This window comes from Hippoglossus stenolepis, chromosome 5 (genome assembly GCF_022539355.2).
Source record: "Hippoglossus stenolepis isolate QCI-W04-F060 chromosome 5, HSTE1.2, whole genome shotgun sequence".
Lineage (NCBI taxonomy): Eukaryota > Metazoa > Chordata > Actinopteri > Pleuronectiformes > Pleuronectidae > Hippoglossus > Hippoglossus stenolepis.
In genome coordinates, this window is record NC_061487.1 from 17,908,771 (window position 1) to 17,936,656 (window position 27,886).

The 27,886-nt window shown below is 42.3% G+C and overlaps 1 protein-coding gene across 1 annotated transcript in view; it reads left to right on the forward strand.

Moving 5' to 3' along the window:
• Nucleotides 1-14,683: 14,683 nt before the first annotated feature.
• Nucleotides 14,684-27,886, forward strand: part of grm3 (glutamate receptor, metabotropic 3) — a 38,535-nt gene continuing 25,332 nt past the window's right edge. The window contains exons 1-2 of the mRNA XM_035157823.2: nt 14,684-14,838; nt 25,788-25,847. The gene's annotated coding sequence lies outside the window, so the exon portion shown is untranslated. The remainder of the gene's footprint in view (nt 14,839-25,787; nt 25,848-27,886) is intronic.

Genomic DNA, 27,886 nt, shown 5'->3' on the forward strand with positions numbered 1-27,886 from the left:
TTTATGGCCAAAAAGATTCAAGTCAGCCTTAAGATTCAGACTAAAAGTAAAGTCAGATCTGTGTATAGCAACTGGATTTAAGCATGTGGGTTGTGTGATTGTGTACCGGGAATAAAAAAACAAACAGAGGACTTCAGAGAAAGAGAGGAATGGACAGAGGTTTATTTATTGACACCCTTAGTTTCTGATTCCTGATATTTTAACATTTATCAGTGCATCAGACCTTGCCAGCTTTATCCTTGCCTCAGCACCGACAATGACTGATGCATCATGTGTTTTCTATCCAGTCTGCACATGAGCGTCAGATTTCCAACGTTCCCTCAAGCTATAAAGAAACACAAACACAAACACACACAGAACCCTCACAGGAAGGGTGGCCTGACAGCACGATGAGCAGCTCAGTGTGTACTTCCACGATAGTGTGTAGTGTGATGTTACAAAACAGATACAGATGGCAGCTTCTTGCAACCTATCGATTAGCGATACATGCAGAGATTGACACAGATGTGCTCACATGCACACACTCACAGTTGAACCATAGCAAAAATACATCACCTTCCCCCACCGGCAATCGTTTCAACAACACTTGGAGTCTACAGCTGTGATAGCGGCTTCCGTCAGGCTGCACCGGAGACGTTACAAAGGTGTACAAAATATCATGAAAATCTATTTAAGGATTATTGAGATGTTTCCATTCATACCTCTGCCAAGGGCCCTATCTCACAATGTTAAAGAAGTGATTAAAAAAAATTCCTGGATCCATCCGTCTTTCAGGATGTGTGCCAAAGTTTAATGGGTTCTTTCTTGGCCCACGTCCAGTCCTTATTCAGACTTTCATGGAAATGTGCTCTGTAGTTTATCTGTAATCCTGCTGAAAAAAACCCACCCACATACAAACAAACGGACAAGGGTGACAACATAACCACCTTGGCCCGAAGTAACAAACAAATATCAACCTCTTGGTGGCACTAGATGATTCAGGGGGTTACCAAAGTCAATAGGCTTATTCCTCTGGGGGATCGCAAATGCCTATCCCAGAATTAAACTGTGTTTTAGCCAAAGTACCTGGAACTTCTAGTCTTAGGAACATTTTTCAAGGAGCTAAAAAGTTACCGTCTGTGTGTTTTCACTATGGTCAAAAGACCAGGGGAGATGACGAACAACCGATAACTACAACAACAGAAACATGGAGGAGATTCAATTGCTTGTTGTTGCTGTTGTTTGTGATTCGCAAATGGTTGCAAATGGTTTTGTTCACGTAATGCCGGATATGAAACGAGCACTAGTAGCAAAGCAAATTCCAAACGCCTGAAACGCTTGACTTAAAGTAAGAACACGGATTCTGTGAGCTATTGGAGAGATTGACCATGAGATAACTGAGACGTATACCCTCCACATTAAAATACCTTGTCAATCATATTTGTTAATAAAGTTAATGTAGACCACATCGACCTATGATTGGGCACCTTTGTGTGTGTTTCAGATCTGTGAGAATTACAGACTCGTGTTTCAGCATCAATCTGGGCACAGAATAGAGAAACGGGAAAGGTTTGGAAAACGTGCTTCCGACTTACTGAGTGCAACATAAACGAGATCAAACCTATGGTGGTACGAATGGTGAAAGAAGAGCGGGCTCTTGACGATCAAACCAGTACAGTAGTTGGTCGTTCGGTGACAGGCAAACTAAAATTGCCATTCCAAGATTCACGCTGCTACTCTATAGCCAAAAAGTCCCATACAAAGTCCAGGAGAGGCTGAGGAAGAAGGAATGTGTGAGGCAAGGACAGATGGACCGACAGACTGAGGGAGAAAATACACACAGACGGATGGAGAGATGGACAAACTTTCAGAGTAAGATTCTTTGATGTATTTGTTTCTTCATCTTCCAGCTAAAAGCCATTCTTGTTGCTTGGCTTTTTTTTCCCCCCATAAGAAGATTAGCTGCGAGAGGTGACGCAACACCCCCAGATTACACTGCATGTCGTTGTTGTGATGCTCTATTCATCAGATCCTTAGCAGCCTTATTAGATTGGCACTCGTCCCTCGAATATTATACAACTGCAATCTATTCGTAGATCAGCTCCTGCCCTTATATAGACGAGCCGAAAAAGCGACAGCGAGATGAACCCTCTCGTTTCTACACTCAAAAGACAGAAAAACGTATCAGGAGAACAACATTGTCACACAGAAGCAATTAGAGCTGTCAGACAGACCCGCAGAAGACAACGTGACCTCTCGTTCTCAGGAGGGTTCTGGGTTAGGATCCCTCGCCTGTCGCCTACACACTCATGTCTCCCCAACACTTGTGGTACAATTCGTGTCTGACATCATCCATACTTTATGGCACATCATTTGGATGCATACCCCGTTCCACTTGTTTATGTAAATGCTGATATGAGTATCTGTCACTCCTCTCAATATCGTTATGATTAATGTATGCTGCCCCACATACACAGCCAACAGATCTCCAAGTCCTCGTGGCAGATGCTGCCAATGGTTTGATAAAAATGCAAAAAGGAGCGTGATTTTGTTTCGCAGCATACACAGGGATTTGAGGTGTTTTGCATGGAAGTCACAAAGAGAGATTTAGTATTCAGATGAGTCATGACATGATTATTGTTGCACACACACACACACACACACAACGCACACACTAAAATTTACGGTCTAATTTAACACGCGTGCATCTTCTTGAAAGAATATAACAGCATATGGTGTTTTATAATGCATTGTCATCAACATGTGCTGTGTTTGTCCCAGAGAAGAAACACAGATGGGTTTTAAATGACATGAGCTCAAGCTGAAAGTCAGCAAGGTGTTTATAATAAAGGTCATCCAATAATTTCCCAAAATGACTCTCTCCGGGTGCTGCTGACTTTCTCATCTAATCTAATGTCTGATCTATTTCATTTTCATTTTTATCTTTCAGGAGTAACATAATTTCTCACAGGCCAATTATAGTGGATCAATTTGATTATTACATGATGTTTGTTTATGATAAAAAGCCTTTTACCATTCCTAAGCTTAGCCAATTTCCTATATATCATTTAGAGCTTCCCTTTAGCAAAGATATTGGCAGTTCTTCAGCGATAGTAAACACAGGACACTGACCCCCTGTATAATTTTATTTTCATTGCAGGATTATACTGGCGGAGGCCACAGTAACATTTGCACGTAATTGCCAACTGACCCTGTATTTACTTTCTTCACTGACACACTCAGGAAAGGGAAGAGATACTGAACAAGATGAGAGAGGAAACGAGAGAGGGAAGGGGATGGAGGTGAGAGAGGAGGAGCAGGTACCCTCTGTTTCATGGCAACACACACCTATAGCTTTAGCATGGTGGTCATGATGGTAACATTTTATAAATACAGGTTATTATGACATATTTGATCATATTCATGTGCTGTTCACAAGACTTTTCTGAAATATTCTTTTCAGATCATGGTGTGGACCATTCATTGCATTTAACGCGATTTTTATACATAACTGCTGCACAGATCATTTTTGCTACTGCCCAATTACATGGATTTAAGGTTACCCCATTTTTGCCCCCCCAATCATTTAAAAATGCACACATGTAGATCAGGTAAACCACAATTTGATCTCCCACATAGTGAGCGAAGGTACCTCTGCATCTCTCCTGCCTACACAGCCATGAACACACACATGTAATGACACATACTCAGAATGTAGAGTTATAATTCATGTGTTGTCCTTCATCAACACTAACCCTCAGAGAGAACTATGTGTTTTTCAGCTTCGCCTTGTGTTGGATTCTCTCTCCTTCACACGCACACACACACTCACACACACAAATATGTACATATCCCTGGAGCATGCAATTACCTGTGTGTATGTGAATGACTGGTGGCGGTGTCATCACTGCGGTTGGAGGATATTAGCCCCAGCAGGAGCGGCTGACATCTTGGTGCTGCCACAGGGCTGTCTAACAGTGCAGAAAATAAAGGCTGGGAAACTCATTAAGACTCATTTACTATGTGTTGCTACAGAGTGCTCTAATTTAGACATGAAACCAGCTTCAGATCTGCCCCTGCAAACTGTGCGCCAGCATGCAAAACAGTTCCATGCCCCGGCCCTACTTGAACCACAAATCGTACACTTGATACTTTGATTGCAGAAGTTAGAAGGAGAGAAAAAGAACAAGAATACGAAGGTGTGTTACAGAATATTTCTGTTATTATTGGTGGATTTCTGTTTTTTCTTTCTTTACTCATAAGGAAATAACTTTTCCACCTATTTTCCTGTCATTATATTCCTTTTTTGTGGGATAGACACAAAACAGATGTTTGGGAGCATGGAGCCAGAACAGGTGAGTACATTTCACTTCCTTTAAAATAATCTTTTAAGCAAAGTCTTTAAAAAACGAACACATTGAATGTCACAAGTAAATAACAGCGGCTCTCTAGGTCATCGGTCCAAATATAGCCATAAGCGTTCAGGCCTCAATATCAATGCCTGGCGGCCAATAAATCACGATGTAATCTGTTCACATCGGCTCACCTGGTGCACCGCAGTCTCAGGCCTGTTTAACTTGATCAGAGCGGAGGCCACCTTAAGGCTGCGGTTTGAAATTGTACCCCCGGGGCTCAATGCCACAGCTCACACATATCCCTTCACCCCTCCTTCCCACACACACACACACAGACACACACATGCATACACAGAAAAAGAGAATCACACATACACCGGAAATGAAAAAAATCTGAGATGATCATGAGAAAGAAGTGTGTACTTGCCCACACACACACACACACACACACACAAACACATTTTCAAGAACAAATACTTTCTGAGCTATATGTGGTTTGTCATCATTGAGATTATGTGAGCAGGAAATGATTTATTACCTATGCAATTTTGGTTCACTTATCATAGCAGTGTGTTGTGTGTCTGTGTGTGTGTAGGCTACGTGTGTGTGTGTGTGTGTGTGTGTGTGTTCATGTTAAAGTCTTTCAGCACATACTTGTCTTGGTACTGATATAATGGACAGAATTCTTGACTTAGAGCGTTTTCACACCTGAAAGTCTGGACCACTTGGTCCAAACCAAGGTTCATGTCTTTGTCACGTTGTCTTTATTTGATCCTGTTTTGGTTTTACATCGTAATTTAAAAACAAAAGTATGAAGAATGTACGATAAACATATGTCCTGTTGTCATCACCTACGTTGGATGCGTCTACCTATACTTGACATTCATTGGTTTGTAGACAAGTATGTGTCGGACATCAGCGTGTTGTCAATTCAAATGTTTATTAAGTGTGTAGAAATAAAGTGGGCCTTCCGTTTGAATGGAGAAGATGAACGTCACTGTAATATCATTACTGTACAACAAACATAATGTCAGAGGCCAAGACTATAAGAGAACCTGCGAGCCCTTTGTTTTTGGTCCGAAAGTCCGAACTATCCAAAGAAAAAACAATGTTGACACTGGAAACGATCCGAATCAAGTATGAAAGAACTCAAGAACTAAATATTGATCCTCTCACACCTGTTATTTTATTGCTAAAAGTCTGAAGGTCTGGACCAAACAAGTACATTTTGAAAAAAAACTAAAACGCTGAAGACATCAGGACAGAATGAAAAAAGTTTTAAAGAAGCTGTTTGTTCCATTCATGGCATAATACTTTACTACAGGAAGAATTTGCTTATTCAACCTAAACTAACATCCAATGATGCCTTTTATTTTCCTTCCTCTGCTGCTACTGCCTCTCTCAGATAAATGGCTGCACTTTACTCGGTGGCATTAAAAGTTTTTTGTTGTAAAACCCATAGAAAATAGAGGATTTTATGGCGCAGGGAGGGATTTATTGTATTCTGTCTGAAAACAGCTTAGGATGTGTTATACTTGCCATAACTTCAAAAGGACTTTATCGACTCGAGGCTCGTCTAAAACGGAGGCTAAAAAAAGAGAGTCCAGTTCGATCAGTGGCTGAGCTCCTCTCCTCCCACAGAGCCACAGACAGAAAGACACTTGAGGGGGGGAAAAGACAAACTCGGAATTGCCCTGTGAGGAGGTAACGTCAGTCTGTCCTCTGCTCAGAGCAGATTTTGGAACTGCCGTGTATTTTGAGAGCACTGCAGAGGATCTGTCAAGTGACGAGTTCGCTTTTCGCCATTGCATCTCCACGGTGTTTTCAAATCGAGCAGCTCACATAATTAGACGCACATAATTACACACACACGCACACACACACACAGAGGCACATATGGCCTCATCTGTAGTCTGGCTCTGTTTTTTACTGATTAGAAGTGGGGAGGTGAACTTAAAGGAGGATGAGGAGAGGAAACACAAAGAGGTGGACCGAGAGTCGAGGTCCGGAGAGAAAAATAAACTGTTCGAGCACATGTTTTTTTTCTCTGTGTCTGAAATGGTACCAAGGGAAGGATTCATGCCAGAGCAATTGTCTTCCGCTTTTCTGTTTTGTCCAACTTGCTATTTTAATACGGGTTGTGACTGAGAGCGCGTACATGTGGACTTGTACTATGTGTGTACAATATGGCACGCGTATAAAGCTCTTGTGTGGGTGTGTGTGTGTGTGTGTGTGAGAGTTTTGTTACACACTACAGGGGCAATTTGGGTCCCTGAAGGCCACTCTGTTGTGAAAGAGCAGGAAAAGCTGTGCCATCGCCAAACCCTCACCTGGACAGCTCTTCAAAGCCCCGCTCTCAGAGCAGACATCCTGGAGCGACTGGCACGGGCAGAAATAGCAGCATAACGGCCCCGGATACAAAGCCAGCACCGGCCAAGGCATCTACTTTAAAAAAAAGAGAAAAAAGGTTGGGTGATAATGTGGGAGCTGAGATAGAGATTTTCCTCCAATGTCACAGTCTACTTTTGTCTGTAGATCTCTTATCTTTTTAATAAATAAACTTCCTCTTGATTAAAATGTCCCTGTCCAACTGTCTATCTATGTGGTATGTTGCATGATGCACAGTAGGTTGTCTATGTATTCTTTTTTTCCCCTATCTTTATTCTAGAGCAATTTCACGTTGAGTTTTTGTAATGTTCTGCCTCAAAACCCTGCACTCGTATTTAAATAGCTCATTCTTGTGTTTTGATTTGCTCAAGCGTGCTTGCACTCGCCTCGCACTCACACTGCTTCTGTGCGTGCATGACACGTCTGACAAATGAAGTTATCCCTCCCTGATTGCGGGTGCGTTAGCTTTACTTCATTAAGAGTCCCATGCAGGCGGTTTATTTTCACACTCCAACGGCAGAACGATTTCAATTGTCTAAACTACACCTGGCATCCTGTTTGTTGAGGAACAAGAAAGAGCGGAGGAGAAATCAGGGAGCAGATATTTCATGTTCGCACAGAAGCAGCCTGAGCGTGAGATGAAGAGTTTACGCTGGAGCAAAGGTAATCTGTCCAAGCAATAAAATATCTGAGTGCAAGCGCACAGTTTGAGCACAAGCAGAGCAAATCTAACCACAAGCAATTTGAGTGTAAGTGAAGGGTTTTGAGTGGAGGCTTTACTAAATCTGAATGTGAAACCAATTAGTTCTGCTCTCAAACTGAAATACCACACTCTGGAAGGAAAGGAAAAAAAACATACATGTTCTGAATGACAACATAGAGAAGGAGAAAAGGAATAAGGAAAATACAGGTTTGCAGCAGATGTGATAAAAAAAAAAAAAGAAGAAGATTAATGGACAGGGCGGCGAAGTTCTTTCGAGCTTTTTATGAAGTAAACATGCACGAGTAGATAACACAATATCATTCTAGGAAAAGATATAAGCTATAAATAAATATGGAGGCGTAGAACACAACATGATGAGCCTCAGAATAAACCAAGGCGTAATGCGGACAAAGCACAGAAGTTTGAATATCACAGCACTGCCCTGGTTTGGATGACTCTTGATATCCAGGGATGGATCACCTCATTAATGAAACATCATTTTTTATCAAATCGCAACATTAAATATTAAAATGTGTGATAATGAACTGGTCGTCCTGCTTAACTGCTCTGAGTGTCAGGAGCCATGACAGATGACACATGTACTGTATGAGCACAGGCGTACAAATACACACAAACATGCTTTCACACACACACACACACACACACACACACACACACACACACACACACACACACACACACACACCATTCGTTGATTTAAAGGAGCGAGACTGGCCCCCATTCATCATCGAGCACCTCTGTGACTGGCCCCTGCCAAGACCTGGTGAGTTTCATCAGCGCTGACGGAGGACAGATTTCACTCCATTCTCTCTCTGATGAGCTTGCACTCTCTCAGCCTGACTCCAGGAGACATCCAGCTCTTATTTTCTCTGCTAGATGACTGTCATTATCCTAATTTTCACTCTGTGAGTGTCAGCGTAAGTACTGTGCCAGTGTGCGTGTGTGTGTGTGCGCGTGTGTGTGTGATTCAGATCAAATTCTAACCCTCAACCCAGTGAGGATGTAGTTCCTCAGTGCTAAGCCGACGAATCACATTAAACAGTAACATTTTGAACATTACGATGTCTACAAATTGCAGACAATAATATAATATTAGCAGCTCCAGCTCCAGTGACTATTGAGCACTGTTTATTGCATGGTATATTAAATCTTTGTCTGCAGGGTGAAAACTTTATTTGTATGATCCTCACACTTTAAACTAGCTTTGTCTCGTTCATCCAATCAGCTTAATGATAGTCAACGTTAATGAAACTCTAGTCTAATCACTTTGAATGAGAGGTCCCCAGACTGAGGAGGCTTTTTACAGCCAAAACAATCAATGTCATTAGACTCAGACAATTTGATCCAGTAGTTAAACATAATGAATGTGCTGTATGTCTATATGTCTACTTCTAAAGTGGGTCCTGCCAAAATATAACCATACTTTAAAAGGTAGGATTTATTTCTGGGAGGAGTGATTTATGATTTCCATGTTACATTACAAACTCCAACATCACAGCTGCTTCATCATAAAAGAAAATTCATATAATCAACTAAAAGCCAATTTCACTAAATTTTGTAAAGGATTGAGTATATTTACTCTGTTTGCATTTAATGTCACATAGTCAGTGTCCTCCATAGTCTTGGGACAAACCAGAATCTGAAAACGAGGAGGCTTTCATCTTTGCAATAATTTTGGAAGGATATTGTAGAACTTGTTGCAGCAGATCAGAAAACATTCATATTTTTTAGGGCAAGGAGGACGGGTTTAAATTTTGGAGACTAGTTTTGTATTGACCCTCTCCTCCTTTTCTTCTTTTGTATTTTTTTTTTCTTTTATGCCGCAACCTTGCAATTTTAAAAATAATACAGCCACACACAAAAAAAAAAAATGCAGTAAATAGAAGAGCAATATTCTGGACCGCAATAATCACAAAACATTCCACGAGTCCTTTAGGAACAGAGGAGCTGTGGAGTGCTTGCTCTAAGAAATTGGGTTATGGCTCTGTCTAAAACGAGATACAGCAGCATCTGACGGACAGAGACCTGACAACGGATCTAAAAACTAAGATAGAAATCTTTAGGATCAGCAAGGTGAGTGAGTGAGTTAGTGAGCGTGTGTGTGTGTGTGTGTGTGTGTGTGTGTGTGTGTGTGTGTGTGTGTGTGTGTGTGTGTGTGTGTGTGTGTGTGTGTGCATATATCTGTGTCATGTGTCGGGGCCTCTGCTTTGCGTTGCATTTCTCCTTCCTCTCATCCATGCACTCTTATTGTCAGAATGCTGCTGCAGATCGCCTCATATCATTAATCAATTATTCACCAGCAGCCTGTTAATGTTTAATGAGTGAGGCTGCTGCGGTCAATTACTAATGAATTGTGGTCGTGGTGAGAAAGCTCAGAGTAGAGGCCAAATCAGATACTGTACACAGTCAGTTAGTGTGTGTGTACATGTGTACTTGTACATATTCTATAGACGCAAACCCCCCTTGAGGGTTTCTGTGTGAAGTGTAGTTTGATCACATGATACTGACTTTGATTTTCTTTTTATGTTGTTGATTTTCACAAAATAATGTCATTTTCAGTAACACAGTGAGGAACGTCTCACAAGGGAATCTGAAAACAAAAACAAGGCAAGTTAGCTCCTCCAAAAAAATATTTTAATCTTGTACAGAATGTTTGTGCCACAATTTCTTTATCGAAAAATAAAGGAAATGAAAAAAATCAGTTAAGGCAAAGTCATAATTTCCTTGTCCCCCAGTCCGCTGGGGTCCTCTTTGGTCATCATGGCGTAAATGTGGTCATCCAACCCTTGTCCACTTGCAGACTCCTATGTGGATGTGCACAAGCAGCCAAATATTTGTGAGCGCACTGACTATATGCGTCGACTGTGCATGCTCCAGGTAAAAACATTCCACCTACTGGAATGGAATATAATGGACACACATTTTAGTATGAAATGATCGTGACCAGAACGAGTGTGTCATCTCTCAGCGGACACAGAACACGGAAACCATGGTCAACCCTTGAATGGCATTTCAATCAGATTTTTGCACAACTAGAAATACTTTCTGTTTTTGTGAGATCCGTTTCATTCAAAATCAAAGATGTCTGATCTTACACGGCTGCAAAAAAAGTTCAGCCTGTAAACTACTCCAGACAGAAGGTGAGTGAGGTGAGTCACAGCTCCGTGATATATATAGTGTGTGTGTGTGTGTGTGTGTGTGTGTGTGTGTGTGTATATTGGACTGGTGGGCAGACGAACATGAGACAGGTCAGTGCGTGTCCTGTGAAGTGTGTGCGGCCTGCAGTCTGTTGGCCATGCCTCTGTGACTAAGATAATTAGAGACCAACCCCCCGTTAGGAGACATCGACTGCCCAAAACGACATCACCAGCCATATGATATTCACACACACACACACACACACACACACACACACACACATACACACACACACACACACACACACACACACACACACACACACACACACACACACACACACACACACACACACACACACACACACACACACACACACACACACACACACACGTTTTTTAAGACACATTTAGGGCAAAAGTGTAATTTCCAAATACCAGCTTCACACTGGCAGACTTCTGTTGAGTGTAAACCATCATGATCTCTACTGTTCTCACACTCGGTCCAGTCTATAGTTATATAATGAATATTTAACCATTGAGAAAAGTTTTGCAGAGAAAAAACATCTAGAGTTACTAATGACATGGTTTCTATTGCAGTAACATAGATGCTGTTTTGTGTAGGAAACTCATAGGAGCTAAATACGATAAGCAGTAGATTTGTTTAAAAAAAATTTGATTGAGTAGATACATACTCATTGTCGTAATAAAATTCAGAGCTTGGTTTAGCTGGTCTTTATCTCTCCCATCCAGAGTGTGACCACAGAAATGAAGCTAAGAAAAAGTGTGGAGCTTAGCTATATCCACGAGCTCATTCTCTCTGCTCATCCAATCACAACCTGACATGTCCGGAATGAGCCAATCACCTGTAAGCTGTCAGAGTTTGAAATGTTCTCTCTCCCTCCTGTCATTCAGCTCAGTCAGTTCATTGTTCTGCGACCCCCCCTCAGCTCTGGATACCAGGTGATCTTCCTTCAAACCATCCAACCAGAAGCCTTCATGAGACGTCCCAACTTCCTGCTCCATTCCTTATCACTACCAGTGTCAAGGCTCTGGGGGAAGTCTCCTTCATGTCCAAACCACCTGATTCATAGGACTGCTTCCATGGTGTTCAACTTCCTGTTGGGGTTTAAAGGTTCAGTGTGTAGAATGTAGTGACATCTAGTGGTGAAGTTGCATGTTGCAGCTGAATACCCCTCACCTCAGAGAACCTGTGGCAGCCTTCGGTTGTCATAAAAGTCTCAACAGATGTTTAGTTTGTCCTGTTTGGACTGATGTAAAAATAAACGTGGTGGCCTCCATAGAGAGGATCCGATACTGATGTAAATATTAAGTATGTAAATCTAAAGGGCCAATAGATCCCTTTCACCTAAATCTTACACACTGGACCTTTAAGTGCCAAAGTCTATTCCTCCTGTTCACAATAAATGTTGTATTATTCTTATTTGTTTCTCTATTATCGTCTCCTGACTGAAATGTATCTGAAGAACAGGTCAGCCTTCAAACCATATCTTTTTAAAGAAAATTAACCATGTCTTTTTGCTTGTTGGAACTGCAGTGAAACCAAATTGGAGACTTTGTATGTTGATGAAATCTGTTGTTTTGCGTGGTGCTAACGTTGGTCTACACACACACACTCCACAAATATTTATACTTTAATTCGTCTCAAGACAAATTCAACAAATCATCTTATATCTTAATCACACATCCAATAGAAACAGCCTAAAACTGTTATTCTCACATTGGGCCAAAGCTCCGCGTTATTAGAAGGCCTTTTGTCCCTTTGGCTACATCACAAGTGACCACACTGACCAGAGCAAATGGGAGCTTGTGGTCGTAAGTAGCGCCGTTGTCCGACCAACACTGGACACACTTCTGAGCACACTCACTCCTCTGTGCGAAGCTCCATCCATCACGAGGCCAAGACAGGACAGAAGACCATGGGAAATGAAGCATGGATAATTCTATTAGCGCTGGGACACAAACAATCTGTGTGGAATCAAAGAAGAGGGAAACATAATCCCAGCGGACCTACTTCCTGCTGCATGAGCTGGAGCAGTTCAGCATCGGGCTAAATGTTACATTCCTGCAATGTACACACACATTCATGCTCAAACACACACACACACACACAGAGCTTCATGCCTGTAGATGACTTCATAAAGTATGGTTCAACTGGTCCATATTTACCATCTATCACTCTGGTATGTATTTCTCACCCTCTTTCTTTCTTCCTTTCTGTCTTTCTTTCTGCTTTTCGGCCATGTTGTGTCTCGGTTTTTGGGGAAAGGCTGAGCACAAAGCTCTCTCGCTGAGGGACCCTTATGGGACAAAGCTGGCTTTCTGGGCTTTCTGCATATATGCATGCCATGCGGACAATGAGGCCTTTATTAGAGCATCCAGCATCTCCAAAACCCAAGCGGCAGGGACGACGGATGAAGGCCGGGAAAGCTGTGACTGACACTGGCCACAAGTGTGTGTGTGTGTGTGTGTGTTTGTTCACTTATCACCTCATGCCTGTGCATGCATGTGTGTCACAGGGGTGTGAAGTGGATGCTCTTATCCTCAGTCCTTCAGTCAACTAATCAATCTCTACCCATCCGAAGCTTATCCTCAGAGACAGTTTTCTTATGCCATATGGTGTCACAGGGTACGTACGTGGAAAACATATGAGCTAGTCAGGAACTTCACCTTGCCGTCATCATACATCTGCATATAAAGCAGGCAACACAACATGCGGTGGCCTGCGGCTGCAATCAGAAAGAACACTGCTTTGAGCAAGCCCTCAGACAGTGTATCTTTATGCACTTGACTAACTTTACAATCCAGAAATCAGGCCTCTGGACTGCCGCTATGTGTGTGTGTTTGTGTGCGAGTGTGTGTGTGTAGTGTTCATTTTTGTGTGCATTTGTGTAGAGTAGAGAGAGAGAGAAGGAGAGAGAGAGAGAGAGAGCGCTCTGTGACTCAATCATGCGTGAAGAGGATTTTCTGTTCAATAGGAGCTGCACACTTGCATACTTGCATTCTAATGACTCCATGTGCATAATCATACAAACAAGTACAGATGCACATGTATGTGTGTGTGTGTGAGTGTGAGTGTGTTTTCACACATCCCACTGAGCGCCACTGTTTCTGCTCTCATGACGGAAAAAACGAGGGAAGACGCAGGGAGAGAGAGAGAGAGAGAGAGACAGACTCCATAACTTGTGGAAAAACAGTGCAAGTGTGCGTGTGCGTGTGTGTGTGTGTGTGTGTGTGTGTGTGTGTGTGTGTGTGTGTTGTGTGTGGTTGCCATATATCATGCATCATATTAGCGATGTAAGGATTCACATGTAGACCTCCAAGTCCAAGCTGTGAGGTCTGGATGTGCTATCTCTCTATCGCTGAACCACGCAGCCGATGCCACATCTTTCTAAATATGCCTGAGCGAGATGAGGAATGGGCAGCATGTTCAGCGCCCTCCTCCCAGGCTTTTTTCCCTTTTTTTCTCACTGAGTCTAATAATATGTTGAAACATTGATGGAGCCTCCATGAAATGATAAAACACACTCTCTGTACTTCATCATATATGTTTTGAGTCAGGACAGATAGATGAAGATGAATTCAGTGCATTATCCTGCACCTCTCACACACACATGTGAACCAGTCATCTGGGAGCATCTCTCTCTCTCTCTCTCTCTCTCTCTCTCTCTCTCTCTCTCTCTCTCTCTCCCTCTTTTTCTCCCTCCCTCTCTCTCTCTCTCTCTCTCTCTCTCTCTCTCTCTCTCTCTCTACTCAATAAAGCTGGAGTTGTTATTCTGAGTGGTAAACATGTGCTAAGGGGTGGGGGGTGGGGGGTGGGGGGCGAATGGCTAAGTTTTCTTTTTATCCAATAAAAATGTCTCCTTGCCAGATCGATTGTTGTTGCTAGGAGACTGAAGCATCCTTTGGCAAGGGGCTACAGCTCTCCACGTCTGTTGTTTCCCTCTCCATCTCTCTCTCTCTCTCTCTCTCTCTCTCTCTCTCCCTCCATCTCTCTCTCTCTCTCTCTCTCTCTCTCTCTCTCTCTCTCAATATATCTCCCCCTCTCTTTCACACACACACACACACATGCACGCGCACACACTCTCTCTCTCTCTCGCACACACACAGGGAGCAGGGGCGTCCATCCTCTCCCTCTCAGTGCGACTCCTCCGAGGGATCAGGAGTAGACTAAGTCAAACTTCATGCAGTTTGAGATTTGTGCGCAACCTCCGAAGCCTCCGAGTCGCCAAAGGTAGGTGGAATATAACACACTCCTCACTGTTTGGGTAGACGTGTTGCAGTCTCGCATTACGGGTTATTAGGCGACATTGTGCAGTGGAAAATTGTCAGTCCGGCACCGTTCGAGCTGAGCGCCAGCCAATCCTGCGATGCTGAGCAATTTGCTTTGAACTTTGCGCAGGATTTAAACACCCAGTTGTGCTGCAGGAGCGCGGCTCCCGTGGACCTTGTTTATTCTGATGCATCCTCAGATCGCAGGCTTGTGATGAAAAACAAAAGAAAACAGAGCTGACAGCAGCTTTCTCTCTGCAGCAGAGGCACGGTGGTGAAGGTGCACAAGGTGAAACAAAGAGTAGTGTCTCTGCGTATTTTACGCAGCGTGGAGAAGTTATTTGGGTTCAGACAGACCGCACCGAGGCATGTCCCGCGGCTTTAGGCTTCCTGGGTGGGGGGAGGGAGATGGGCGGATAGTGCGTCTCTGGAAACAGGCATACAGGTGGATGTGTGGTCACATCAGTGGAGTAACTGCGTTCGCCCCAGAACAGCCAGTCGTCATCAGAGGAGCATGGAGCTGTGCTGAAGGTCCAGGGTGAGCACAGTGTCCACATCCACAGCAGATGTTACAGACTTCAGTCAGTCGGATTCTCCTCAGTTGAGTTGAACATGCAATAGCCAGAACTTGAACTTAGTCAACAGTGTTTCTGCAGATGCCCCACACATGCTGCTCCCTGATTCCAAATCCCTGCATCTGAATTCAGAAGAAAAGAGAAGATTCCAGGCTCATGTGTTGTTTTCCTGCAGAGCAGGTGTGTCCCGCACTCAACAGTGAGTGTAGACAGACCTTGCCGGTTTCTACACTGATCAGTTATTGCCTAGCTATTGAATAACTTTGTTTGGGTTTAAATCAGAGCTTCTCTTCTTAAATTAATAGCAGAGACGTTAAAATGACACACAGCAGACAAGCGTCAGATAGCTTCCCTCCTTTTTTATTAGAAAGTGATGTAGGCTCCTGAATCTGAAAATTACCAGTACATGAATTACATGTTCCAAAATTTTACAAAATCACGCAGTTATTTTCCTTACGCCCTCATGGTTGTAATGGTATATTGACATTGCAATATCAACATCAGCAGATGGGCTCACTACAGTTGGAAAACTATTCTTAGTGTTCTACAGAGAGGAGAACAAACATTTACTCAGAGGAGGGCTGGGCATGTGCCTGTTCTGCTGCATATCTGGTGAATCCATGACAGATAGCAGCAATAACAACAACAATAATAAGTACAAGAATGATACACTTTATATAAAATTGTTATGTGGCCGTTGGGAATGAAAACTTTGAATAGTGCAAAACTTCAGGGGTGGGATCAATATATGTGTGTGATTCTGCGTGTAAAATAAAGTGTATTTGCTCTTAACAGAATAATGTCTGATTTTAATGTTTATTATATTTCATAATTTTGAAATCCTTCCACACGTTTTGCCTCCGAATTTTACAGACACAATGCAACATATTTGATTGTGAGATCGTGTGTCCAACATTATGGGTCAATTCATTTGTGTGAATTCACGCTAACAGAATGTATGTACATCCTTCAGTGTGTGTGTGTGTGTGTGTGTGTGTGTGTGTGTGTGTGTGTGTGTGTGTGTGTGTGTGTGTGTGTGTGTGTGTTCGTGTGGACCGGAAGGTCAAATGCGGTGCAGGAGGGAGTTGAAAGTGTGGGAGGGCATTTGGTGGCCTTGTTAAACCTCAAAGACATGCATACAAGCCTCCATAGACATTTTTGCATTTGTGAGTGTGCATGTGTGTTTGGAGCATGTGCATCTATGAGCGAGTCGGGGGACAATGGTCCGCAAGTGGCCTTGAGTCTCAGCATTTTCATGCTGGTAAATGTGCTTACACGAGCTTGTGTGTGTGTGTGCATGTTAGTCAGTGTACAAAAGGCCTTGTAGCTCCCACACAGCACCAATCAGTTTTAATAGACTTGTGAATTGGCAAAGGAGTTACGTGTGGATATATGTGTGCATGTTGTGTCGGATGTAGAATATGGTTTGATGGTTTTCCTGATGGGTCAATGTTTCATTGATTTGACATAACATGACTGAAATCTCAGGCGCAGACTTAAATACATGAAAGGAAGAAAAAGCATGGTAAGGCAATTAAAATAATTGTGTAAATACATACATGTCTACGTAAAGGTCACATGTTTTAGTGCAAGAAAGCGCTCTGGACAGAAAACACTGAAGTCATGTTGTGCCCCAAATCAGTGTGAAAGTATGTTGTTGCTGTAGCAGAGTGGCAGGTGTGGTCCGTTTGAATTCATGTCAGTTGCAGTCAAATCTAATACTGAAATATTTCCCAAGGATAAAAAGAAAGAAATGGTTTCCTTCTATATTTCCTGCAAGGCGCTCAAACACGTGCCAACACGCCTGCTCATAAAATAGGATTACGCAGGAGGACTTTGAGATTCAAACGTGTTTAACGACATATATGAAGAACCGAGCGTCTGGATAAATACCAAAAAAGTGGATTATGCTGTGAGAGGAGTGGTTTCATGAAGTTGTGTGGACATTTTGTCACTACTGGTTTCAACCAACAACTCCAGCCCACCTCAGGCACTGTGCTCGATGACAGAAAAAAACCACAAACCTTTTACAGAAAGTTTTCATGCTTACAGGGGGCGACTGGCTGGTACTTAATAGCAGAGCAGTGTCGTATGAGGAGAGGCCCCATAAAACATTCCTTCTATTTGGGTTTTGATTCTGTTTTTAATGTGGCCACAGTTAATGCTTCAGTTTGCACATTTGGATCTGAATCCATCCCGGGACGTATTTGTAGAGCGTGGACCTCTCCATCAAAGCTTTAGTGATATATAGACAGAGCATATATATATATATATATATACCTCATGTGAGACAATTAATGGTGTACTAAAAAATATTGTATCAGATGAAATAATGTCATTAATGGCAGAATAATGGGAAATGGTGTTTGGAGCGCCTGAATTTGTTAGAAAGGGATTTTTGGTATATTTCTTACTTTCATGTACTGTGATGCACAGTTTGGTCGTCATTGATATACTACTGGAGGTTTAGTCCAAGTACATTTATAAAAACTAGTTTCATAACAGATGCACCTGACTTAAGTCATACTTTGGTACATCTGACAGAGTAAGGAGTGGTGTTTGAAGTATATGTTGTCGTGCTTACAGACTACTTTCTGATAACAACGACTAATAACCGGGAGACAGACAGGTGAGGTATAAACTTTATTGATTTTTGTGACGGCTCACTGGCCCCCTGATGCACCAGGAATTCTCCTGGCGCTCCTGATGACCAGTCCGAGATGACAGACAGGTCAGTGTTTGTTGTTAGAAAGGGAGAAGAGAGAGAGAGAGAGAGAGAGAGAGAGAGAGAGAGAGAGAGAAGGGGCTAAGTGAAGAAATGGCACAAAATACTTGCATTCCCTGGGCCGCCACAGTCCAGGTAATTAATCTGAAACACTTAAGTAAAAGAGGTGGTTTGCCAAGTGTGGCTAATAGTAGCACTAGTAGCCTTGGTTCCTTGCAGGTTCAGATCCACATGCTTGTGCTGAATGTGGTTGTACAATACTGCCAAACCACGCTGGTTTTACAAGATGACATCTGTCTCACTTTCCACCCCGCGACTTTACAACACTCGGGTATTAGCGCAGGGAGACGGGAGCTGCCGTTGGCTCGGGCTGCAGCCCCCGTCAACTGGCATGTGGCTGAGAACACTTTAGTTTCATCAGTTAAACAATGTTGTACGTTATTGAAAGATTAATAATTGGTTTAACAAATCAACATTTCTGCTGCTGCCTAGCAAGATAGAAACAATAATCATTTTGCTGACTAATCGTGCACATCCATGCTTAAAAATGCTGCATTCAAATTGAAGCAACATGTTTCTTTGAACTCAGGGATCCTGGTAGTGATGTGCACTGCTGTCTGCAGTCTAAATATACAGTCCTTTGTAAACAAAGATTACATAATTACTTCATAATTCATTTATTACAGTTAATGATAATTATTTATTTACTTAGAAGACTTTGTTTGAGTAAACCTACAAATAGTAAAACGTCTATCAGCACAACCGTGACTGAGATAAGGCAAAAAATACAAAAGCACTTATTTTGCCTTTTACTTTGGACAATTTATTTGCTTCTGTGGCGTATTTTACAATAATCATCCATTTTATATGATTGAATATAATCATATACAAGCTTCTTAATGTGGTTGTCCATGGTGCTGAATTCATTTCATTTGTAAACAACAATTTGTAATAAATACAAAAGATTAAATTGTATAATCATCACATTAAATAATGCATTTTCCTTTTTCAGCCTTTTTCAGCCTATTCAGAATCAACAACTCAATTATCAAGTCATTAAAAACAAATCTCCACAAAATACAATGTAATAGGTTTATATAGTCCTTCTAATATTAGTGTAGAAACTTTTCACGTCTGTAAAAGTGTTCATTTGTCTCTGTAAGATGGTTTCACCAAAGCTACTTGTACATTTTTTCGATTAAAAAACTTTGAATAAGAAGCTTTATCATTACCTGCCAGTGCCTACCTGTCTGCGTATGTTGTCAACCACCATAAGGCAACTGATAGATATGTCCTTTTGTCATCCTCCCTTACTACAACCAAAGTCTCCAATAGGATGGTAAGTAACACTTTATGCAATATCAATTCAATCAATCACACGTCTGAACTATTTTAAAATTTTCAGCAGAGTCAATTTCTAGACACAACTAATATTTTCAATCTGACAAATTTTAACTAAACGCAGATGACACTATCCTTTATTCCTAAAGTAGTTTATTAGGTTTACTACAATCTGAAGCAAAAAAAAATAAATCATTATCATTAGCAATGCGGGGTGAGCTGCAGCTTCTTATTTTTAGTTGGTGCTTAATAAAGACCTGCTGATGGTTTATTGTAGCAGCTGTGAAGGCAGGCCGAGCTTAAACATGTCATCAGTTTGTGAGCGCTGCGCACACCACTGGCAGTACGTGACAAAGATAGTTGGTGGGAGCAGAACCACCACTCTGCAACACAACTGTATTACAACAGAACTGAACGCTTCTGCAGCTCCAACAAATCCAACAGAGTGAGACATCTTGAACTCTCTTTTAAATCATTATTCAAAAAAAGGTGTGTGAGATGAACTACTCTGCAGATGTGTTATTTCAATGTGTCACATACACAGACTGTTCATCAACATTTAGGTTAGGTAAATGAAATATGGGATCAGACCCATTATTGGCAAATAATCAATATTAAAAGACTCAGATTGGAACTGGGGCGGCAAAAGATTACTCAGCACAAGACTCATCAGACACTGGAAATAAAGCGTGTGTGTGTGTGTGTGTGCGTGAGTGCGTGCGTGCGTGCGTGCGTGCGTGGTGCGTGCGTGCGTGCGTGCGTGTGTGTGTGTGTGCCCAGCTCTCAGTGGGGGAGCAATCAGGATGCAGGGCTCACATCGTGTCATGTCTGTCAGCCGATGGACGGGGCCATCGTCCATCAGCCCAACTCTAATCAGGGATGTTATTTATGGCCGGGGGGGCCACGGCCTGCACCTTCAATCCTTATAGATGCAGTTTATTACTCTGTATTAATATAAGTCGCTGGAGATCGTTATGAGCCATATAACCATTGCCTGCTGTACCCGAAAGAACTGGCCAGTGAGGAGGTTTATTCATAAAGCTCTTTTACAAAAGCTTCTTGGAAAGGTGGTAGTCATTGCACTCATTCATAAACATGGCTCACCCTGCATCTGCCAAAACCTTATACTGAGGGAGCCAGATCTGCTTTCTAGGATTATGCCCTGCATACTTGGAAGATGCTTCAACAAACATTTAGATTGACCTCAGCTGAGGTAATGCCAGGGTTTCATTGATAATTGTATTGTTTGTGTCATTGCCAATTCTAACACTTACTTTGTAACATTTTTCATTTTTATTCTTACCTTATTTTAATTGATACAGCCATGTCTTATACTTTAATTATGGGTTATACGTTAAGAATGTGGCAAATGAGGATTCTCTATCAATGCATCCTCTGAAGTCACAAAGGATTGAATGAATGAATGAATGAATGAAATACAATATTTCTTTCAAAGGTCTTTTTAATTTACAGCAACAGGTGCTTGTGGTTGTGGTGGTGTGGAGGTATCCTGCAGTAGATGACTCAAATTAAATTCTCTGCTTTTCAAAATTTAGTAAAACTACTGTCGCTCTACTCCACATGTTTCTCGCACTGTTTTTGCTCCGTTGAAGAAACAGGGAAGTGTCGGGAAGTCGCTGCTGTTTTCCCACAGCTCACATCTCATCAGCAACAACGGTCACAACACACACACACACAAACACATACACTCCGTGCACTTACACATACAGCGTTAGAATTCCACTGTCTGTTCACCGACACCCTTCCTTTCCCTACATGCACGGACATTGACACACACACACATACGTACACTCAGGGGAGGAGGCAGTGAAAGGGCAGTGGGATGTACAGCTGTGATGGTGTGTCTCAGAGAAAGATCAGACTCTTCAATAAATGATGAGCTTGAGGAGGGAAGCAGTGTGTGTGTGTGTGAGCAAGAGAGAGAGAGAGAGAGAGAGAGAGAGAGAGAGAGAGAGAGAGAGAGAGAGAGAGAGAGAGAGAGAGAAGAGAGAGAGAGATAGGTGGTTTAATGGTAATTCAGTGACTAGTATCAATTCAAAGTGATATACTTGAAAGTTACAGGGTGCAGGAAAGTTGCCACTCCCAGAAAGCCAGAACGTAAATACAAATTCCTTTTTTTTGTGTGTGTGTTATTCACTTGTAATATATACCAAACAATGGGAGGGTTAGTGTTTTCAATCACATCCTCATTTGATATATATTTTGACCCATTGCTTCAGGCTCAAGCCCCGTCACTAAAACAGAGAAGTACCAATAGAATAGCAGCTTCCCTCCTTATTCCAGCAATGTCCAAATTCCATTGTGTCACGCGTTTGATCCATTGTGATTGGAACACTAAACGATCGTTGCATAACTTTATGAATGGAGTTGTTTATTTTCACCAAAATGGCCCAACACCCGAGGGATTACAGAACAGACAATAATATCCAACACAAATAAATCCTTCCGGCAGTTGACGTTCACATTTAAAAGAAAAACAAATCATTGCTGCATACCACATGTGTTTCTAATCACGAGGAAAAACAAGTGTTACTCATAAACAGAAAGTATATTTACAGCAACAAAAAAAAAATCACATAGTTCCCATGTATTTTGAAAGTCGTCTGACAATGTTGGCCAAATAGTTTGTATTGCATTACACAATGACACACCTGACTACATGTGTGCTGCAGCGTTTAGACTTATTATTAATACAAACCTGTGACTGTTCTCCCTCAGATTCAGGAAGGCAAAAAAACATGTCCTTACTTCCTGAACATTTTCGATTCTAGCAAAACAAAAACACATAAATAAAACCTAAGAATTTTAGTAAACATGCGTTTTGTTAGAGTGTTGATTTGATTGATTTGCTCAGCTTTTAATTTAGCAGTGACAACCCTATGGTTAAAAAAAGGAAGGAGCCCACATGTCTATGCCTTTTTTTGTTTGGTTTTATTGTTTTTCTGGAGGGTGTTATTGTTTGTTGCACTGTGCTTCCTCCCACAGTGCAACGACATGCAGATTGGGGTTAGGGTAGTTGGAGAGTATGATTTCACTTAAAGTGTGAATGTGAATGACTGTTTGTCTCTGTATGTCGGCCCTGTGATGAGCTGGAGACCTGTCCAGGGTGGGAGGATGGATGGGAGGATGGATGGGAGGATGGTCGAGAAACACCTACGTACCACATTCATCCTTTTTGACATATACAGATAATACATGCTTTATACGACTTGCCCTGCAGTGGAGATAATCACTCACCCAATTATGATGAAGACAAATCCATGGGAGTGATGGGAGCAAATCAAAAAAGTTAGCACATCATTTACATTCTAATAATTAGTGAGGGGTGACTGCAGTAATTGGTTTCCATGTGTGACCACCGAGCCTGACACAACTTAAACCAGCCAACATTATTCAAACCGATAAGTCTCCGTCCAGACCAATTATATTTATTCCTCTAACTGTCTGAGGCATATGCTGTGGTCAATACTGTCCATTACTCTCCACCTGTCCATTGTAGCGCTCTGTACAACTTGTATCGACTGCAGCGAAGACAGACTGACGGGGTGTGAACATGAATTAAGTAGGATGCAGCAGCACTCGTGCCGTGGCAAGGTTGACTGATGCTCCACGATGACTCCCAGGGTCATTACATGACAGTTAAGTTGATAGATGCCGTCCACGGAGGGGTAATTCTCCTTCTGACAGGCCCGCCGCCCTCCACAGTGATGAAACGTGGATTGATGAATGCTTTCACACATTTTCCCAACACCGGTCTGTTTTTGGGCTGAATGGTCATTTTTTAATCACACCGTGCGTGGGGACCCCCAACACTGAGCACTGAAATTCAATACGAAGACATGACAGATACACCTACAGCGTATTTGTATAACACTGTAGATTAAAATCTCAATTATTTACCGTTTTGGTCTGAAAAACATAAAGAATATTTTTATGATGCCTTCAGATTGAGCGAACAGTCCTACAACCCAAACATATTCAATTATAAAACTGAGAAAAGCAGACAATTTGCATATTAAGATGTTGGAACCAACGATAATTGGGATTCTGGCTTGATATATGACTTAAGTAAACAAGGAATTTGAAATATAATCAACATTACTGATGCAATTATTTTCTATTTGATGGTCCTCGTGCTCAGGATCAGTCTTGGAGGTCTCACTGTAGTAAAATCTACTTTGTAAAATAGACCTCACTCCCACCGCGGTGCTCAAAGGTTAAAAGCTCTTTTAGTGGAGAATGCCTTTGGAGTACCCACTGTACATGAGAGCACAGTAAAGTCTGTCTCTTGCATAGGTTGATCCAATTTTAATCAACAATGTTCTTCTTTATCTGCTCTGCAACAGCATGTGGAGCATCTGCTGCGGAGCTATAGTTCTGCTGAGCAAAGATCAATGGTTGTGTCGTTTGATCTTTTCGATTTCAGCCGTCTTTAAGGTTCACGGAATCAATTCTCCATGTTTCTAACGTGCAGCCTTTAACCTTTGAACCCGAATGCAAGTCATGAAATGGACTGATTCACCAATACCGGAACAGCCTGTTGTCTGTGGGACTGTGGGAATGGAGCATCAATAGTGCACTGACATCTCAGAAGCTGATTATTGATTTTGATTGGTAATAGGTGATAAACGGAGGTTTAATCCAAGTTAGCCTTTGTCACCTCACACAGATACACCCATTTGTCCTGAGGTAGCTGCCTGCATACACTCCTGTCTGGAAGCCAGTAAGTGGAATTTATCTCATTAAACGCTTTCACTCGATTGGGTGCAGGTTTAGCCAGACACTATTCCATCAAATTAAAAAACCCATTAATTTTATTTCTGTCATCAATGAATAGACAGAACCTATTAGAGGTACTTTTTATAACACTGTGTGTTTGCCTTAAAGGGGAATTCAGGTATTTTTCAACCTGGGCACGATGTGTATAAATGGGGCTGTGTAAATGAATGGTACTTTCAAGAACTTTTAGAATCAGTCCAGGACATTGGCTCCGCCACCATGACAGTAGCTACAATGTTATCTCATGGGGCAACTGCGACACTCCAGGAACTATCCAGTAAAAGTGTTTTTTTCACCAATAAAAGGCTCAGATTGTTAATCTGGCCTCAAGTCTGGCCGGAACTAGCCTTTAAAAACAAGTCTTTTAAGTTGTTCGGCCTTTCTGTTTTTTATCTTTCTGTCCTACTTATGGATCATCAGTCTTTCTTGCCTAAAACGCACTCTGTAAATAATTAATGGTCACGACCCATTGCACCCATAGGAGTGTTAGAAGTCTGGGACACCATGTCACACACACACACACACACACAAACACAATTGTTTGTGAGGGTCAGAATGAATGAATTAGTTGCACTTTTTTTTTTTGGCCCTACTCTCCAGAATAGGGAGGGAGCGACAGAAGAAGAAAGAGATGATAAAGGGGAGAAACACTCAAAGCAATTGGTTGAATTAACTGATAAACCTGTGACAGTGTGCATGTCTAATAAGGAGTCTGTTGTTCTGTAATAACAAAGTGTCTGACAGCCCACCTCCCATCGCTCTTTTGCTACAATGAAACGGAAAAAAAGAGCACACACACACACACACACACTCATACAGTGTCTCCCCATGCTGCGAGAGTCACTGATGCAGCTGGGGTGCACAACAGACAGATAAACAAGCATACACAAACACACTTGAACACACACACACGGAGGAAAGAAAACACACAGACACACAGACACACACAGGGCTGAGTTGTGCGGCTATCTCTCCTCTCAGTGTTCGGCGGTCCATCGACCCTGCATGGCTGCTCTCAGCTGGATACGTGTCATCCACAGCAGCCCTGCCTGTTAGGAGGGAAGAGCGAGGGCCGTGGAGGGTGTAAGGGAGGTGGAAATAAGTGGGGAGGGTGGAGGGCCAGCAAGGGGAGGGAGGGAGGGAGAGAGGGGGGGGAGGAGGGCAGAGGATGCAGAGGTGATGCCATATGGAGGAAACACAGAAGATGAAACACAGCAAAGCAAAAGAAGAGTGTGTGGTGGCGCACGCTGCCCATACCCGCTGACTCCCGATTTGTGCCGGGTCAGAGGTGAAATGGGGTTGTCTGTCAGATGTTGCGCTGCATCACAGCTCCCAGTGAGCGGGGTCAGCAGTCAGCCTCCTGCTCGTCCTGATCCTATCTCCGCTCCGTGTGTTGACAGTCTGGTTGTTTGCCGGCTCTTGTTCACTCACCCACTGAACCCTGTATGTCGCCCCGTCTCTCTTAAATAGGTGTCTGTGGTGATGTTGCCATGTGCCAGCTGCCATCTGCCCTTATACCTCTTTATTCAGGTAAGACATGTAACTCCTTTGTGATGTGTCTATGTAAATATGTGTTTATGTAAAAAATGTCATGTTTTTCCTTGCAGGGATATTAGGAAGAAGTAAATAAGTATAAGCGAGTAGTTTGACATTTTGGGGAAAAGACATATTTGCCCTTGTGCCAAGAGGTAGATAAAGGTATATACAGTTAAAAATGGAAACCATTGCGAGCCTGGCTCTATGCGCAGGTAACGAAATCCACCAACCATCATCTCTAAAGTTCATTCAAACCAAAGTTTCTCCAAAGCAGTGGTCACCAACCTTTTCAAGCATAAGATCACTTTTTAGTTCCAAAGATCTACCGAGATCTACCACACTGATATCTTCCAGATACTCCACTTACAAGGGTCATATTTATTATTTTTGCAATTTCAGTAAAAGGCTGAATGTACGAGCATAAATATACACAAAGAAAGGCAGTTATGCAACTTTATCTTTTCAATGTTCAATATTCACATTAATATCAATTCATATTTACAGCATCTGTTCAGAGCACAATATTTAGCTTCTCAGTCCAACAATATGTTTTGCAGAGGAGCTGCTACTGCAGCACAATGTTTTTACATAGGCTTTGAATGGATTGGCTATAAATAGGACTATTTGCTTGTATAAAAGTAGTCCTGTATATTCATATATATACCAGTGCTATACAGTACGAAGCCGTTCATCTTCCGCTGCAGATAAACATGCAGCTCTGCCGCCAGTAGCGGACACACAGCGTGTGTGAACAACAGACACACGCAGCTGGTCTGCGGCGCAACCACAGCCAGTGAGTCCAGAGAGTTACAGGGATCGACAGTGAAGACTGTCACGATCGACTGGTTGGTGACCAAGGCTCTAAAAGGTTTGTGTGCTGATATATTTCTCGCAGTTACTTCCTGTTGTCTCCACTGGTTTGGACTCAAAGCCAGAGTTGCCAGCCCCTTTTAAACCTCACTTTATTGGCGTTAAGAAGACCCCTCGTCGTGCTGCCTTTTCTCAATTACACTGGACTGAACGATTGATTTCAGATAGCATGACGGCGTTCCAGAATCAGAGGCGTGACGTGAAACATAACAGCGTCGGCCTCTGTCCCACCATGATGGCTCTCCCCTTTTCAAACAGACATCGATCCGGCTCTGTGAATACCTGTGCCGCCCCCCCACTCACACACACACACACACACACACACACACACACACACACATTTGTACTTCTATCTTAGTGAGGACACTCATTGACATAATGCATTTTCTACCCAAACCATAACCATCAAAACTAAATGCCTAACCCTAACCCTAAAACCAAGTCTTAACCCTCAAACAGCCCATTAAAAGTGGTTCAGAAAGTGAGGACAGGCCAACATGTCCTCACTTTCCCAAAATGTCCTCGCTCTGTAGGTTGTAGGCTATAGATGTTGCTCACAAAGATATCTGATCAAGTGCATACACACACACACACAAACCAGTGTTTTGCAAATCCAAAATTGTAGGTAATTTAAACTACAATGTGACTATTTCAGGTTCAGCCTGAGCCGCTTTTTTACCTTACATGTATACATACACAATATATTGACAAATGATAATAATCATGAAGAAAACACAAACCAGATCCCAAATCCTGATATAAGTAGACTATAGACACTGTTCACCTCTGTGGTGTAAAATTTCTTAGCTGCCGTGGGCATTTGAGTTTTTAAATCTGTGCCCCCAAAACACAAACCGTTAAAACGCAAGAGGCTTTAGGAATTGATCCTTTTACAGTGTCTATGGTTGTCTGGGTTTGACTTCGTGACTGCAGAGGCTGTAAGTGCTGTGGTGTTTGGAAACTTAATCTCAAATATTGGATGGTATAGAGCTTCAAAGCTATTTTAATGCTTCAGACTTAAAATCGAGGCATTGATGCTGTTGCTTTGACAGAACAAAGAATTGAGGTTCACCTCGGTGCCGTGTGTATGTGAAGCAAGTTTCAGGTCTCAGCACTTTGATTTCCATATACCATGAGCTGACATCATCTGTAGCCAGTGGCTT